This window comes from Ambystoma mexicanum, chromosome 6q (assembly GCF_040938575.1).
Source record: "Ambystoma mexicanum isolate Mex_15411 chromosome 6q, UKY_AmexF1_1, whole genome shotgun sequence".
NCBI lineage: Eukaryota > Metazoa > Chordata > Amphibia > Caudata > Ambystomatidae > Ambystoma > Ambystoma mexicanum.
Window position 1 is genome coordinate 910722777 of NC_090937.1, and position 15413 is coordinate 910738189.

The following is a 15413-nucleotide window of genomic DNA, read 5'->3' on the forward strand; positions in this document are numbered from 1 at the left end:
CTACAGTGCAAGTGCTTGACAAGGTAGTAAGTGCAAGGGGGCAGAGGGTAGAATGAGAATTGCAGGAGTCGGGTGCCTCCAGGGAAGGGGGGAGCAAATGCTGGGTGGGCAAGGTTGCAAGTGCCAGGGGAAAAGGTGGAAAAGGGGGAAACGGAGGATGAGTGCATTGGACAGGGACGACCAAGTTGGACTAGTCCGGGAAAGGAGGCCTGAGGGCAATTGCTGGCAAAAGATGCTGGGGGCACTGGTAGGGGGTTTGTCTGGCTCATGCATGACTTTGAAGGGACAAGGCCCCAGTCGAAGCAGCAGAGGAGAGATAGAGAGAAGAAAGAGAAGGAAGTTTCAGAAACTTGAGAGGTTTTGGCTCCAGTCTGAGGTGGGAGGGGGAGCCAGCCGAGGAAAGGGATCTACATCCCAATCTCTGCCCTACATCCCACTCTCTGCCTGGAGAAACGTTTGATCTGCAGAGAGTTGGAGCCAGAGGACCAAAGGATTCTGGGCGGGAGGTATTTATTGAGGAAAGCTGTATGTAAAGAGGTCCCAGGCCCAGACAGCATTGTGGATGATGCAAAGTGTCTTAAATTTGATCCTCGCGGTCACCGGTAACCAGGGGAGAAATTTTAGTGGTGTAGAGATAGAGTCCCTGGGCTTCAGGCCAAGGATAAGTCTAGCAGTCCTATTCTGGATTAGTTGAAGGGGGCGAAGGGAGGGAAGAGAAAGGTTGAGGAAGGGGCTGTTGTAGTAGTCCAACCTAGAGAGAACCAGGGCTGTTGAGCTTCTGGGGGAAGGTGAGGAAGGGTAGAATGCCCCTGAGAAGGTGGATCTGAAAGTTGGACTAATTGGTAAAGTCTGTGATGTGTGGAGAGAAAGAGAGAGAGGAGTCAAACATGATCCCAGGGTTTTATGCCTCACCGGTGGGTGAGGGGGGGATACGCAAGGAGTCTTGTTAGAGAATGGGGGGACAAGGAGCAGGCATCCCAATGAGAAGGATCTCTGTCTTACTGGAATAAAGGCAGTGATCATTGGCAGAGCACCATGCCTTAAGAGTAGTCATCTATTAAGATGGTATTGATGACTGGGGGTGCAGTGTACTGAGCGCTGTGTTGCAATTTTATGTATACCGAGTGTAATTAATTGTGGATGGGATATTTTACTTTTTAATGTTTCTTTTTGTTTACAACTGATACATACTAGCTTGCACATGAACAGAAAGACAAAATGTTAAAACCACCAAATGTGACATAAACACGATTCACACATTGGGTGCTTTAAAGTACATGGGAACTAAGAGACGGGTAAGTGTTGTAATGTACATTCAAGGAGGAGGACTGCATATAGAAAACAGGTATTAAACATGCATACACATTGATACAAATACATGGTGAATTCATGAATATCAATATACTTGGCTTTTTACAAATGAATCAAAACACGATAGTCAGGGCTGTTTGCAAAGTGAACTTCGACTTTTGAGAAACTTGAAACTGTGAGGTTTTAGAGGCCGTGGGATGGGCAAATAATTAACTACACAAACTTGGCAGTCAGTTCAGCTGAAGAAACTGACATTGAGTGTTAAGGCCTGATCAATATCGCAGACAGCAGAGGTAAGCTGCTGATGCATGGGAGCGTGATATAAGGTGTTTGACTATTTGTTTGGTTTTGGCTAGCAGTAAATCACGAGGTGAATCAATATCCAAGGCTAACGTAACTGGAAACCAGGAATCTTAATTGTATTTTCAGATGTACTATGTGCGATAAAGTGGCATTTATTTAGATTAGAATGTTCCAAGCGAACTAGTGACCTGGGGAATGAGATAGTATTGCTAACTCAAAAAGAACTTATTGTAATGCTTACCTCTGGTGCCCTGCAGGAGTGCCAGGACCGGATCGACAGGGATCTTGGGATCACAGTTGTCTGGAAATGGATGCTGACCCAAACCACTCCTTCCCTACTGCTTGCGCTGAATGGCAATTGCCCAGCGAGGAGTGTGGTTGGGAGTGGTGTGGTTGCAGCCCACTATGTTGTGAAGAAGGATGTATGGTTTCTGGATGAGCCTAGGCGGGACAGACAAGTGCAATACATTAATGGCTACTCTCTAACTTCTCCCCCCCACCACCCTTCTATCCCTGTGTTATGGCTTGCTATGGGTTTCAGAACTGAGTCTAACCTTATCAGGCTGATGGGAGTTCCCAAAAGGTCAGAAGAACATCTGGTCCAGTTACTTCACTGGCCGGTAGTTGCCCAGTCCTGCTCCGGGTCACTAGATGCCAGGTAAGTTCCTGTCTTTGTGTGTCTTTAACTGCCTTGTCCTGTGCTGATTGCAGGTCTACTTAATGTCCGCTGAACATTTCGTAGCTCTGTCTTGTCTGAGAACGTTCTGTGTTGCAAAGTGTTCCAGTAATGCATCTGTGAATGTTCAGTGTTCTGTGTATGCAGAATGCACGTAGAGCATGTTAGAGCCGGTTGCAATCTAATATTTCTTTTATCTTCTTCTTTTGCAGCTGCGGCGGAGCAGAGAATGCAGGCAAGTGAAAATCAGCTGTGCTGCAGCGGCGAAGCAAAAAGGACGTTTTCAGAAGCTCTGGAATGGAATCCAGACAAGTAGCTGTGCCAGAACCAGCGAGGAAGCATAGATAGACTCACTTTGCTCTTTTTCTCCTAGGTGCCTGAAGAAACGTGCAGGTGACCGGAGCGGACGTTTCTTTTCCAACACCCGCGTATGCACAGAAGTAGAAATTGCTGCAAGGTGTGTTTCCGGGTAAGCAAGAGCAGCAGCTGAGGCTTGGAAGTGATGAATACATCCCGCAGTTCAGAGCAGATGATATCGCTGAGAGGATGTATGCAGAATTCCACTGGCAAGTGGAAGTGGAACAGGTTAGCAAGTGTTACAACTCTTGCTGTTTGTGGAAGAATGCTAAGCACTGGGTATGGGCCAGGGTGGGGATTTTATTGCCCTGGGCTGCACCTTTGCACTAGACCACCAGGAAACATTACAAAATGAGCAACTTGAGGGCCATCTTGGATCCCAGGCTGTGTCCTAACTCAGTGGCCATTTTGGCGGGGGCATTGCAATCAAAATGCTGGTGTTTACGCCCAACAGCTACCTTAATCGTCCATTGCCCACCCACAGTGCCTATATATCTCTGGTGACTGTGGGAGCGGACGCCCGATGTCCTGCCAGTGTTGTTATGGGTCATGACACTTATGCACCCAGCCTTGTTTATATCTCTTGGAAAATGTAAACACATCATGTGCAGTTAAAAATTAAGGTCAAAAGGGCTTCGGCCAGTTATTGCTAGTAATTAATGATGTTTTTATATACATATTTAACCATGTGCTGATGTCAACACACACCACAAACGAATCCTAAGAAGAGGTGTGTTCTACACATGAGCTGAAGATTATAGTTAAGATAAGAGCTGCTAATGAAAATGTAGGAATTGGAGAAACATGGGATTTCTTTGAAGATTTATTTTTCCAATTACATGTATGGGGTGGATTGTATTAAAGTATACTGTTGCAAAATATATATGCATAATATGTCAACTGATGTGGTTTGTTGAGACTTGAGTTAGTTTGGTAACTACAGCTCCACGGATAAATGTACAATAAACTTGCTTTATGCACAAAAGGTGGATTTGTTCTTCAAGTGGTGGGCCCACTTGGGTTGAGGTTGTTAAGGGGCCCCCCTTACATCAGTCAAGGAAATTAAGTAACCACTTTGAGCACAAGATGTTTCATAGTTGGTCCATATTGGCCAAGCGGTTTCCACACTTTGGCTGTTCAAACATTTCACTATAGGAAAATGAATGGGAGTAGAAAATAAATTGTCTTTTTTGTTTTTTTAATAACCTTTCATTTTTTTTTAATAACCTTTCATTTTTTAAAGTGCTGTTTCTAAAATGTCCAGGTTGGGGGGACCCTTGAGAAAAAATGTTTTTGGAATATTTCATCCAAACCAATTCAGCAAGTAAGAAGGTATTAGCAATAGACTTTTGGGTCAAAATGGCAGATTTTTATTTCTGAAAAACTCTCAGCATCTCTGCTGCAAAGCAGCATGGGAGGTATACCTATTAGTTTGGGAGCAGGGGGCACCATTTCTCCATCAAGTATTTTAAAAACTGCTGGACAGATTTAACGCAAACCAGTCGCGGAAATCGAATCAACGCTTCGTACCCAAGTTATTTCTTATTTGGTCTGAATCTGCTCAGTTGTTTTTGCACTTCAGCTTTCCCAAAATTGGAGTTTTTCTCTATGGGAAAATGAATGGGAGTAGGCCGAAAGCAGTGTTTATTTGCTTTCTTAATAACTTTTTAATTTATTAACAAATCCTTTCCTAAAATGTCCAGACTGGGGGGCCCATGACAAATGTTTTGTTTCGACAAAATATGCCAAAACCGTCCATCTAGTCACAGGTTATTACCAAGAATTTTCAGATTTCCTTTGGCTCACAGGTATAATAGGTAACCCAAATGTCTCAGGGTTGACTAGGTGACATGGACCGATCATGCTTAGCTTTAAAACGAGGAACGGGCTGCACCTCAGGCCATATTGCTCTAACTGGTCTTGTATCTTGTGCTCATTTATTAGGCAACATGGCCAGCCCCATCCTCCATTTGAAGCTAAGCAGGGTTGGTCCTGGTTACTGCATGGATGGGATTCCCGGATGTCTACTGTGTCACTGTTAAGATGGTCCTGAGTTTTTCTGTCTGCAAAAAAAAAAGAAAATATAATTAGTTATAGAAGATACTTTATGAAATACAATTAGTTACCTTTGGGCACATATATTGAATTCATATTCACCCTCGTAAGTAGTACATCGTGTGCACTTTGTTTGATACATTTGGGCGTGGTACACTGTTGTTGTCTTCACATATAAAAATCATTGGGTAATTGGGAAAAAATCCAAGGTAGATTGACAAAACCTGCACACTGTCTAAGATTTACATGCCGAGGTGCATTCAGAATATCCATGATAGATGTGTATTCAGTTTGTAACTCCTTTACTTTGACTCATTGCTTTTTCTTCTGACTACTGAGTAGTAGCAGCATCAATGTCATCTGGGTCACAACACTATCTCACCCCACAAACAATTGTGTGTGATGAAAAAAGTGCAGACAGCTGGAGGCACTTCATGGTAAAGGAGCACAATTCTAGACAAGAGATAGAACAGGTGCAATGCTGTGGTCCCATTGTATTGCAGGGAAAGTTTAGGATAAGTCAAATAAACCTTTAATATCACATCAACCCTAAAACCTCCACAAGACAAACATTCTACATGGATAAGTGCACCAAACCAATATATTTGCCATGGACCACAAGAAAGAAATTCATCCACATCTTCTTGAATCTCCAAATAGAATTCTGTAAGAGGATGAACAATCGTTTATGATAGACCAAGCTCTGAATCTCAGGACAAATGCACTCTGAGTTTCCACAGCAAATAAACCTGTAAAGATTTACTAACACTTACTATCTAAAAATGTATCCCTTCAAAAGAAAATGACCTTGTAGCATAGCACATAATCTTAATTAAAAATCAAACTTTTAATCTTCAGCAACAAAAAACAATTAATTAATATAGTTGAGACACGACGCACAGCAAATAAACCTTTAAATATGTACACATTTACTGACACTTACTTTCACATCAGCAAAAGACTCAGCATGTACACATTGTGAGTTTTGCAATTAGAATGGCAAAAGTCTACAAAATGGTGCCTATGATATTTTCCCAGAATCAACTGCACTAAAAGAGAACTACAGAAAGCAAACTACTAAAATGCTGATACATTTTCTCTGCATCTTATCACAGACAAGTGCAGAATTGCAACAGTAACGCCAACCAATTGCAAACACCAGACCACATACAAAAATGTGTTTTTTTTTCAACCATCTGTTTATAATTGTGGCTATTCCACCCGCGGCTATAAACAACCTTTCAAAGTTGAAATGACAAAGGTAGATGTGAGGGTATAGAATTAGAAGCTTAGAAGCACGTGTACATTGTGTGGTCTAATATCCAGTGAAATAGTATGATTATTGCACAGAAAGGTATGGCTTAATACCCGCGGCTATTCTACATAGCTGTGTGTACAATAGCAACTGATCAACTGACACGCGATGCTGAAGACCCGCGTGTATGCCAAGAACCAATGAACCTAGTGAATTGTACCATAATGTTACCAGCATTGTGGTGACAATACTACAATTGCACCGGAGCGTGTTACAAAAATCCTGACCCCCATTACTGCGCCCAAGAGGAGAGGGAGTGGCGGGGGTGTCTACTGCTCTCCTTTGGCTCAGTAAAAGGGATCAGGGCTTGCAGGGGTGTCCCCCGCTTACCATTACGGTAAGCAGGGATATGATTAAAAAACATTTTTTTTAAAAAGGACGCCGCAGCATCAGCACCGCCCCACGTAATTGGGAGGTGCTGACGCTGCAGTGGTACAAGGATGCCAGCAGCGCACACAGAAGTGCACTGCAGTAAAGTCAAGTGGTGGGAGGGTGGGGGTTTGTGGTTTTAGGGATTGTGGGCTGGGGCAGGCAGGCAGAAGTGATCTATCTGATCACTGCACTTTGCAATAATTGCAGTTGACATTTTCGTCGGTGTAATTACGTGCGGTGCAGTGATCACATAGTTCCTGAAACTAGTTGTTTCTGCTTCGTCATAGCCACGGCTATCGGGAAAATTGGCACATACAATTTATTTTTGATGCTCTCCAAGGCCCTCACCAAGTGCCCACCTGAAGGCCTTCTCATCTCCCCTGACCTCCCCCACTCCTCCTATAACACTTGTCATTTCTGTGATGCAGATAAGTAGAAATGTCAGCTAGCTCTGGGTATACCCCAGGTTATAGCTGGTGCGATGTTCCATACCCACGCATATGCCATCAACCAATGAAACCAGTTTTTTTCTATTTTACATATCCTCGGCTATCGGAAAAAACAGCGGAAATAAGAATGCTTCTTTTCTCTCCAGGTCCTCACCAAGTGCCCACATATCTGTTTCAGCTCCCTCCACACCACCTGATGGCCTCCTCACCTCCCCTGCCCTCTCTAATTCACCCTACAACACTCATTTTTTTCTGTGACAGTTTCAGTAAACATTTCGGCTAGCCTCCGGTATAACCCAGGGTATAACCGATGCAATACTCGATACCCGTGCATATGCTGACAACCAATGAAACAACTTGTTTTTGTTTGTAACAGCCGTGGATATTGGGAAAAATAGTGGCAAACATGCTTTCCTGCTCTCCCGGGCCCTCGCCAAGTGCCCCTCACATCTATGTCGGCTCCCCCACTCCCCAGATGGACTTCTCACCTCCACGCCCTTTCCCATTCCCCCTATAACACTCGTTGTTTCTGTGACTCATTTTCAGTTTAGATGTCGGGTAGCCGCGGCTGTTCTGTTCGATAGCCGAGGTTACAGAAAAGTTTTGTGTTGCAAACTCATCCGTATACCTCCTCCAACTCTAAAATTTTACTTGGTGTCCCATTACTTCCCCCACCCCCTCTACTCTACAGTCATTTCGCTGATTTTTTACCTGCAAATGGCATTTTACTGCTTTTTTGTTTTCCGCTAACCAGGGATATAGCGCAGCTATCGCTCACATCGAGAGAAAAAAAGACAGCAGCGGTTTCATTTAGAAACACCCAGTTTCCTGCAATTTAGCAAAGCAATCTATTTTGGAGAAGGGGGCACCATCAAATATTTTAAAAAGTACTGGATGGAATAACCCTAATAAAATATATTGCAAGTCAATGCTTCATGCCCAAGTTGTTTTTTCAAACCTGGTCCACATCTGTCCATTGGTTTTGGCTGTGAGGTCTGGCAAAAAATGATCTTTTTATCCATGGGAAAATGAATGGGGATTAGGCTGAAACTAAATGTTTTTGTTTTCTTAATAACTTTATTATTTTTCAATCAATCATTGCAAATCTTTCCAGTCTGGTTGGAGGGGTGAGGAGTGCGGGGGGCGTGAGACGGAATGGGGGCAAATGTTTTTTTGCAAACTTTCAGCCAAATCTGTCGCATGTGTCAAAGGTTAATAGCAATTTATTTTTTCGCTTTCCTATGTAACTCCATTTTACCTTAAGTATAGGGCGGGACTGCCACCCTATAAAATATATATATGTTTATTATAGGGTGTCGGAGACACATTGGAACCCCTCAAAGTACTATTGTTAATAACTTTTTATTCGAGTAACAGATTTGGCCGACTTTTAAAAAGGGATTCAAAGTCTGCGAGCTCCACAGGCCGCAAAGTGTCCTAAGGATTTGTTAAAAAAATAAAAATGTTATTAGCCTAAAAAAATGTGTTTTCCAAAAGTGCGGCCTACTGCCCATTCATTTTCCCATGGACAAAAAAAGATCAATTTTTGCCAACGTGCACAGCCTAAACCGGTCGATGGATTTGGACCAGGTCCGAAAAAACTTGGGCAGGAAGAGTTGACTTGCGATCCCTGCGCGGTTTGGGTTATTTCGTGCCGTAGTTATTTTTTAATTTGACGGAGAAGGGGTGCCCTTTTACCAAAAATTATAGTTACATCTCCCATGGTACATTGCAGGATGATGGTTTTCACAAATGAAACAACCCCCATCTTGTTTTTCTCTCGACGCAAGAGATATTCACGTCTATAGCCGAGGTTATGGGAAAATGAAACGCAGTAAAAAGCTATTTGTTGGTAAAAAAAAACATACAAATGCCATCAGGGTAGAGATGGAGGGGATTGCTAGAAAGCATTTTTGCAACACAAAGCTTTCTATAGCCGCCATCTGAAGCAAACTGCGTTACAGAAGCAGTGTGTGCTCAGGGGTGAAAGGGTGAGGACACGGGAGATGAGGAGGCCATCTGGAGAGTGGGTGGAGCTGGCACAGATGAGAGGGGCATTTGGTGATGGCCTGGGGGTGCAGGGAAGCATTTTTCTTTGTCAGCGGTTTTGCTAATATTTGCAGCTATATCCGAGGTTACTAAGGGCTACAGATTACTGTGGGTATGTGTTGTTTACATTTTTTAAATATTATTTTTCATAAATATAGTGACATTGGGGGTGAAAAATCACTGGCTATGTCCGAAGGCAATGGCCAGTGACTCAATTTCCATCCAGGTCTCCCATTCATGCAGTAACCAGGACAGTCTCTGCTTACCACTTAGAGGAATGGGCCGGCTCTTTTCGTGCTTTGAAGCTAAGCAGGGCAGCCCCGCTTTGAAGCTAAGCAGGGTCAATTCAAGTTACTGCATGGATGGGCGACCGAATGGGCATCTGAATTATTTACTATTTTTAAACCATGTTACTGTCAGTCCTTGAAGGCTTTGCTCTCAGAGACAATTTTGTGCCTTTTGCTGAATTGCATTCTGTTATTTGTAGTTACCCAGTCAATAATAAAAACCTTGGGTTTTTATGAGGTTGGTAAGCTTTCTCAATATTTGGATACTAGGATTTTACCCAGGTTGTCATTGTTCCCAGTGCAGACACCTACCCACAAGACCACACGCAGTTGATTCACATTGGGATTTTGTTTTCTATGGAATATCTCACTACAGATTGCTGGGTTTAAAAGGTGAGCACCTTTTATGCTTGGCCAGCATATTTTTTTTTAAATATTTCCTCTCTCAAGGTTATTTTTCTGGTGTGCATTATGCTATTTTGTCTTGCACACTCTCTTCTAAGGAGAAGGTCAATTGAACTACATTTGTATATTTCACTTGAAAATATGTGGCCACTTACTGTGGGTATACTCATGAGTGGCAGCTTTTGATTTTCGCTATGGGGGCAAAGTACCTGGGCATATGTTATTCTTGCAGCTGATAATTTTTTACACCTTTCTGTGCTGCTTAAATGTTGGTAGTTGGGGTTGTGTGATGTATCTCAAGAGTCACCAAGAGACCAGCCATAAAACAAGGGGCTTGTAGAACACTGCTTAACCAAAGTGTGTGAGCCTCAGCAAATAATTTGATCACACTTAACTAAAAACATTGGGAGTTCTCAAAGCCTGCAATGTTTTACTATACATCCTTTCAAAAAATAGATATTTGTACAGCTACAGTGAAATCTAGGGTGAAAAATCACTGGTGACTCAAGTCTCCGAACCGTGCAGTAACCAGGACTGGGACTGCTTAGTTTCAAACTGAGGAGAAGGACAATCCCCTGAGGCTATGGTGCCTAATAAATGAGGCAAAGTTACAAGACCATGTAGAGCAACATGTCCTGAGGGGGCTGGCCCCTTCCTCACTTTGAAGCTAAGCAGTACTGTGCGTATATTCATGGGTTCAGCTTTTGATTTTCGGTACGGGTGCAGAAATTACATGGGCATATGTTAGTCTTGCAGCCGGCCTTTTGTTCCCCGTTTCCGTGCTGCTTAAATGTGGTTAGTTGGGGTTGTGTGATGTATCACAACAGTCACCAAGCGACCGGACATAAAACAAGGAGCACGGGACAGGACATTTCAGCATGGCCAGTTCCGTGCGTGTCATTATGGTGTGACCTTTTCGCCACAGGTTTTGTTTGGGCACCCCCAGTTAGACGCAGCCAGTTGGGGCAGGGACCTCTCCAAACAAGGATGTTTTGGCGCGAGAGGTCGCAATTGGCATGAACCTACAGGCACTTTGCATTTTGTAATATGGATTAAACATGAAAAAGATTTATTTACTGCAACATTATAAAACAGGATGGAACATGTATGTCTCTGTCATTGCATAACTGAACACATATTAAACAAGAAACACATTTATTTACTCCCAACATTATAAAATGCATGCAACTTTCCCTCACAAACAGCCTCACATCAAACCCACACACGTTGCATGCACACCCTCTCAGGAGACATGCACACCCTCACACCACACATTACCACTTACACTGTACATATATTCAAAAAGAGGACTACACCATCTCTGGGCAACATTATGAACAGAAAAAATGTAATAAAATAAATCACATGTATGCTGAACGCTGCTATCAGAGAACCCTGGCCTTAAGAAGTTTGAGACACATTAAAACATATTTGGCCATGCACACTGACCATGGCTGAAGGCCATGCTTCATGCCAGTTACTGTTGTAATGTAATTAGTGATGTCAGCAGTGATGTGATCTGTGATGTCATCATTGTGGTCATAGTCTGCGCAACATGGGGCACGAAGTTGAGGTGGCTTTAGCTGAATTTCCAGGGTTTTATTGCATTAAGTTCTCACCTTAACGGCCCTGCAACTAAAGATTCTTCCCTGAATTTCAAAGGTTTTGTTACCATATTGCTCACCTTAACATCCCTGCAACTAAAGTGTTTTCCCTGAAATACATATACTAGAAAATACCATTTCTGCTAACCTACACATCCCACCCAGTAGCGTTTCTTGGGTGTTCGTTCACTTCCACTTCAGAGGCATTGATCAATGTGTGGGTATGCGAATTAGCTGAAAAGCATGCTTCCTGCTGAAGAAAATCATCTTATACGGCAGCAATAGTTTATTCATAGTTTATTAACCCAAGACCGACAGCTGTCAAGGATTCAGACAACCACCTACACATTTCACCCTCATTGATCAGTCAATCAATGTTTATTCGGAATATACCATTAACATCCAACATAAATAAACAATTATAAAAAAACTTAAAAAAAGAAAAGAAAAAAAAAACAATATCCTTTTCCAGTGTACACATTTAGCAACCCAGTGACTCTTTCACATATGAAGCAAGATAAAACATAAACGCCTCCTCTGTTGAGTTCATTATTAAAATCATTGCTTCAACACAATTAGTTACCTTATTCTTTAAAAAGTGTGATTTTAACCATTTTCTTCTAGGTCTGATGTTATTATTACAAACCAACAGAAAATGTAGAAGATTCCCAGGCATTCATTACAGATCATCACTGCAGTATAATATGGCATCCTTGTGTTTGGAACCTTGGCGTATGTTGTGGAAATACCATCAATGTTCTGGTGGATTTGAAAACACGTGAAAAACCCTTGCACCTGAAATGTGATGGTAGACTAGCCGTTTCATTTAAGCAACTCGTGCCACTGCGTCAGCCAGTCGCCATACATGAAAATTCAAAAAAGGTAGCAGGCGCCCCTCTCTCGAAAGAACAAGGCATGATAACCTGTTCAGTGGTTATTAACCACATTGAGAGTTCGCAGCCATTGCTTTTTGCTCACTGTACCTTCACAGATGGGAAATATCCATTTGCATATCAGTCTTTGTCCCGCCCACAAGGGCAGTCCAGCACCGAAATGCTATGGCAATTCCTCTCTGAACAAGAGTACCATCAGCAACCCCATACACGTGTTTCAGCCTTGTTGGGCATCATCAGTGAGGTGAAGCTGAGCCTCTCTAAGCACAGTGAGCAGGGAGTCCACGTCTGGTTGCCCCCAGGTAACCTAGGGTGACCAACCCCAAGTTCCTTTCAAAAATACAAAAAAGGTAGCAGGCGCCCCTCTCTCGAAAGAACAAGGCATGATAACCTGTTCAGTGGTTATTAACCACATTGAGAGTTCGCAGCCATTGCTTTTTGCTCACTGTACCTTCACAGATGGGAAATATCCATTTGCATATCAGTCTTTGTCCCGCCCACAAGGGCAGTCCAGCACCAAAATGCTATGGCAATTCCTCTCTGAACAAGAGTACCATCAGCAACCCCATACACGTGTTTCAGCCTTGTTGGGCATCATCAGTGAGGTGAAGCTGAGCCTCTCTAAGCACAGTGAGCAGGGAGTCCACGTCTGGTTGCCCCCAGGTAACCTAGGGTGACCAACCCCAAGTTCCTTTCAAAAATACAAAAAAGGTAGCAGGCGCCCCTCTCTCGAAAGAACAAGGCATGATAACCTGTTCAGTGGTTATTAACCACATTGAGAGTTCGCAGCCATTGCTTTTTGCTCACTGTACCTTCACAGATGGGAAATATCCATTTGCATATCAGTCTTTGTCCCGCCCACAAGGGCAGTCCAGCACCGAAATGCTATGGCAATTCCTCTCTGAACAAGAGTACCATCAGCAACCCCATACCCGTGTTTCAGCCTTGTTGGGCATCATCAGTGAGGTGAAGCTGAGCCTCTCTAAGCACAGTGAGCAGGGAGTCCACGTCTGGTTGCCCCCAGGTAACCTAGGGTGACCAATACATGAAAATTCACCTCCAGTTCAGAGCCACTGATCAGCCATCGTTGGGAAGGGAACACGTTATGCTGTGAGGGAGTAGGGTGTAAATGTGAGAGCGATGAGGGCAACATACAGCACACCAAGTCAGCACTGCTCACTAGAGCCCCAAACTCACACAGGCATTTTTGTCATCCTTTAAATTAACTGGGCCATTCCACGTTGTACTCGCTAGACAACATGCTTCAGGGAAGTACAACACTTAAACTCAGTTTTTAAGTTTTTAGGTTTGCTTTGAGGATGCTGTTTTGCTATTTTCCACAATTTCAGAAAAAAATGATGCAACACTACCGCGGAACAACATATTTGTTTAACCAATCGCCTTCTGAATATATGAAGCTTATAAAACACTGATGCTCATCTAGACATATGCTTTTTCATGAATTATGAATTGTTTTGATTTACACAATTATGGTGCAAATGTGCAGTTGGTTTACGACTAGAAATGCTGGCTAATATGGGTCGGTGGCGAATAGACTAACGAGTTGCGGGTTTGTATTCCATTAGCTTGCACTGGAGCAAAGAATGGCACATAACCATATAACACCATTTTTGTTGTTTGTTTGCTGGCAAATGGAGAAAATAGCCTTTGATCCATTCCATTTTACATGAAGTTGTTCAACATTGGAGCAAATTGAGTATACCAATGTGTGTTGCTTGTGTAATTACAAATGAACCACGAATGTTATATTTCAGACTTATGCTTAATTACACAACAAAATAGTTACACCAGAGAAAAACAGAAGAGTATGACCATATTGTTGTTTAGGTAACAGGAATGATGCAAGTAAGCACAGATGTCTACAATTTTAAAAATGTGGTGAAAACTAGACGAGACGGCTTTCTTTCTTTGAAGGTAAACAGAAAAGAGTAAAATGTGTGCCGTCTGTGTTGATTTTACCATTTGAAACAATATATATGTGATTTGGAGACAGTTTTGTTTGAGCCTCTTGCCATTAAACAAGCAGCAAAACTGACAAGACATGGATTGACTGTACTACATGTTTTGCATTGGAGACCCCCTTATGAAATATACACTTTTAACAACGTGTTCTGTAAATATTTGTGTTTTATGATGCTCACATGTAATGGTAATTACATTTTCAGATGTGCACGTGAGTAGTTGTTTTCACGTCTCAATATTGTACGATAGCAATTACAATGCTAGACTTCTTGCTTTATGCAACATGATGTTCAGTGCATCGCCTCTTGTCGCCCTGGTCCTGATTCCTATAGTCTAAACACAAAGACCGAAGTGCCAGCAGAATGAAAGGAAAGCGCCTAAGTGCACATGTGAAGTGGACGTCAATGTGAAATGTCCGCTTCTGTTAAAATAGCCAGAAAAATGAAATGCACAAAAGAAATCGCTGGATGTATGCCATGACACCAATTAAAGGTCACTCTGACGCACCGGCCCTCAGAGTTAAACTTAGTGAGATCTTGACACGTCCATTCAATTAAAACACGGGAATGCGATTTGTTTCCCTCTCTCTTAATGTGGCATGTCAATAGAAGGCAGCCAGCATTTATAGTAGGAACACTAAAAATGCCACATGCACTTACGCAAATGGACTCGATTTATCATGGTTGGAATAAAAAGAGCGCCATGGGCATTTGACAATGTACTTCACATGAGCGAGTTGCCAAATATAGGAACGCGAGTTACAGCTGACACTTCCAGTGGAAAAGGCATTTCAACCAACGCTAAATATTGGTGTGAAAGATTGTCTGGCCCACGGCCAGCGCTAAGAAGTGTTAACGTTGGCACTTCCAGTGTGTACTTTTTCTGTAAATTGTTGCCGCATTTATTTGACAGGGGCTACCCAGAGGATTGATGAGAAAGAAAGCACGACTTTTTTATTGCGCCATGTTACCTTTTTCAGTCATGTATACAAATCTTGGAGGTTTAAACAAAGTGCCACCTGCACTCGATCGGTTAAAGTTATTTTTCAGACAAGTTCAAGGCTCTTTAATCAAAATTGATTAGAATTCACTTTTTCACGCATTTCATTAGGCAGAACAATCCGACATTAGGAATTAAGTCAACCATTAAAGCACCTTATTAACAAAAGGTCTAATTAAATAAAAGGTTGAGACAAGGCCTTGTTGCAAATAGGTTACAGTGAATAAGCGCCCCATTGGGATAACGGGAAAACACACACACACTGCCATACATGTTTGTGAAGGGAAAAACACACTGGAAATAGGCAGAAATAAAATTCTCCAGTGGGAAACATTTTCATGTTGGATATTCTAGA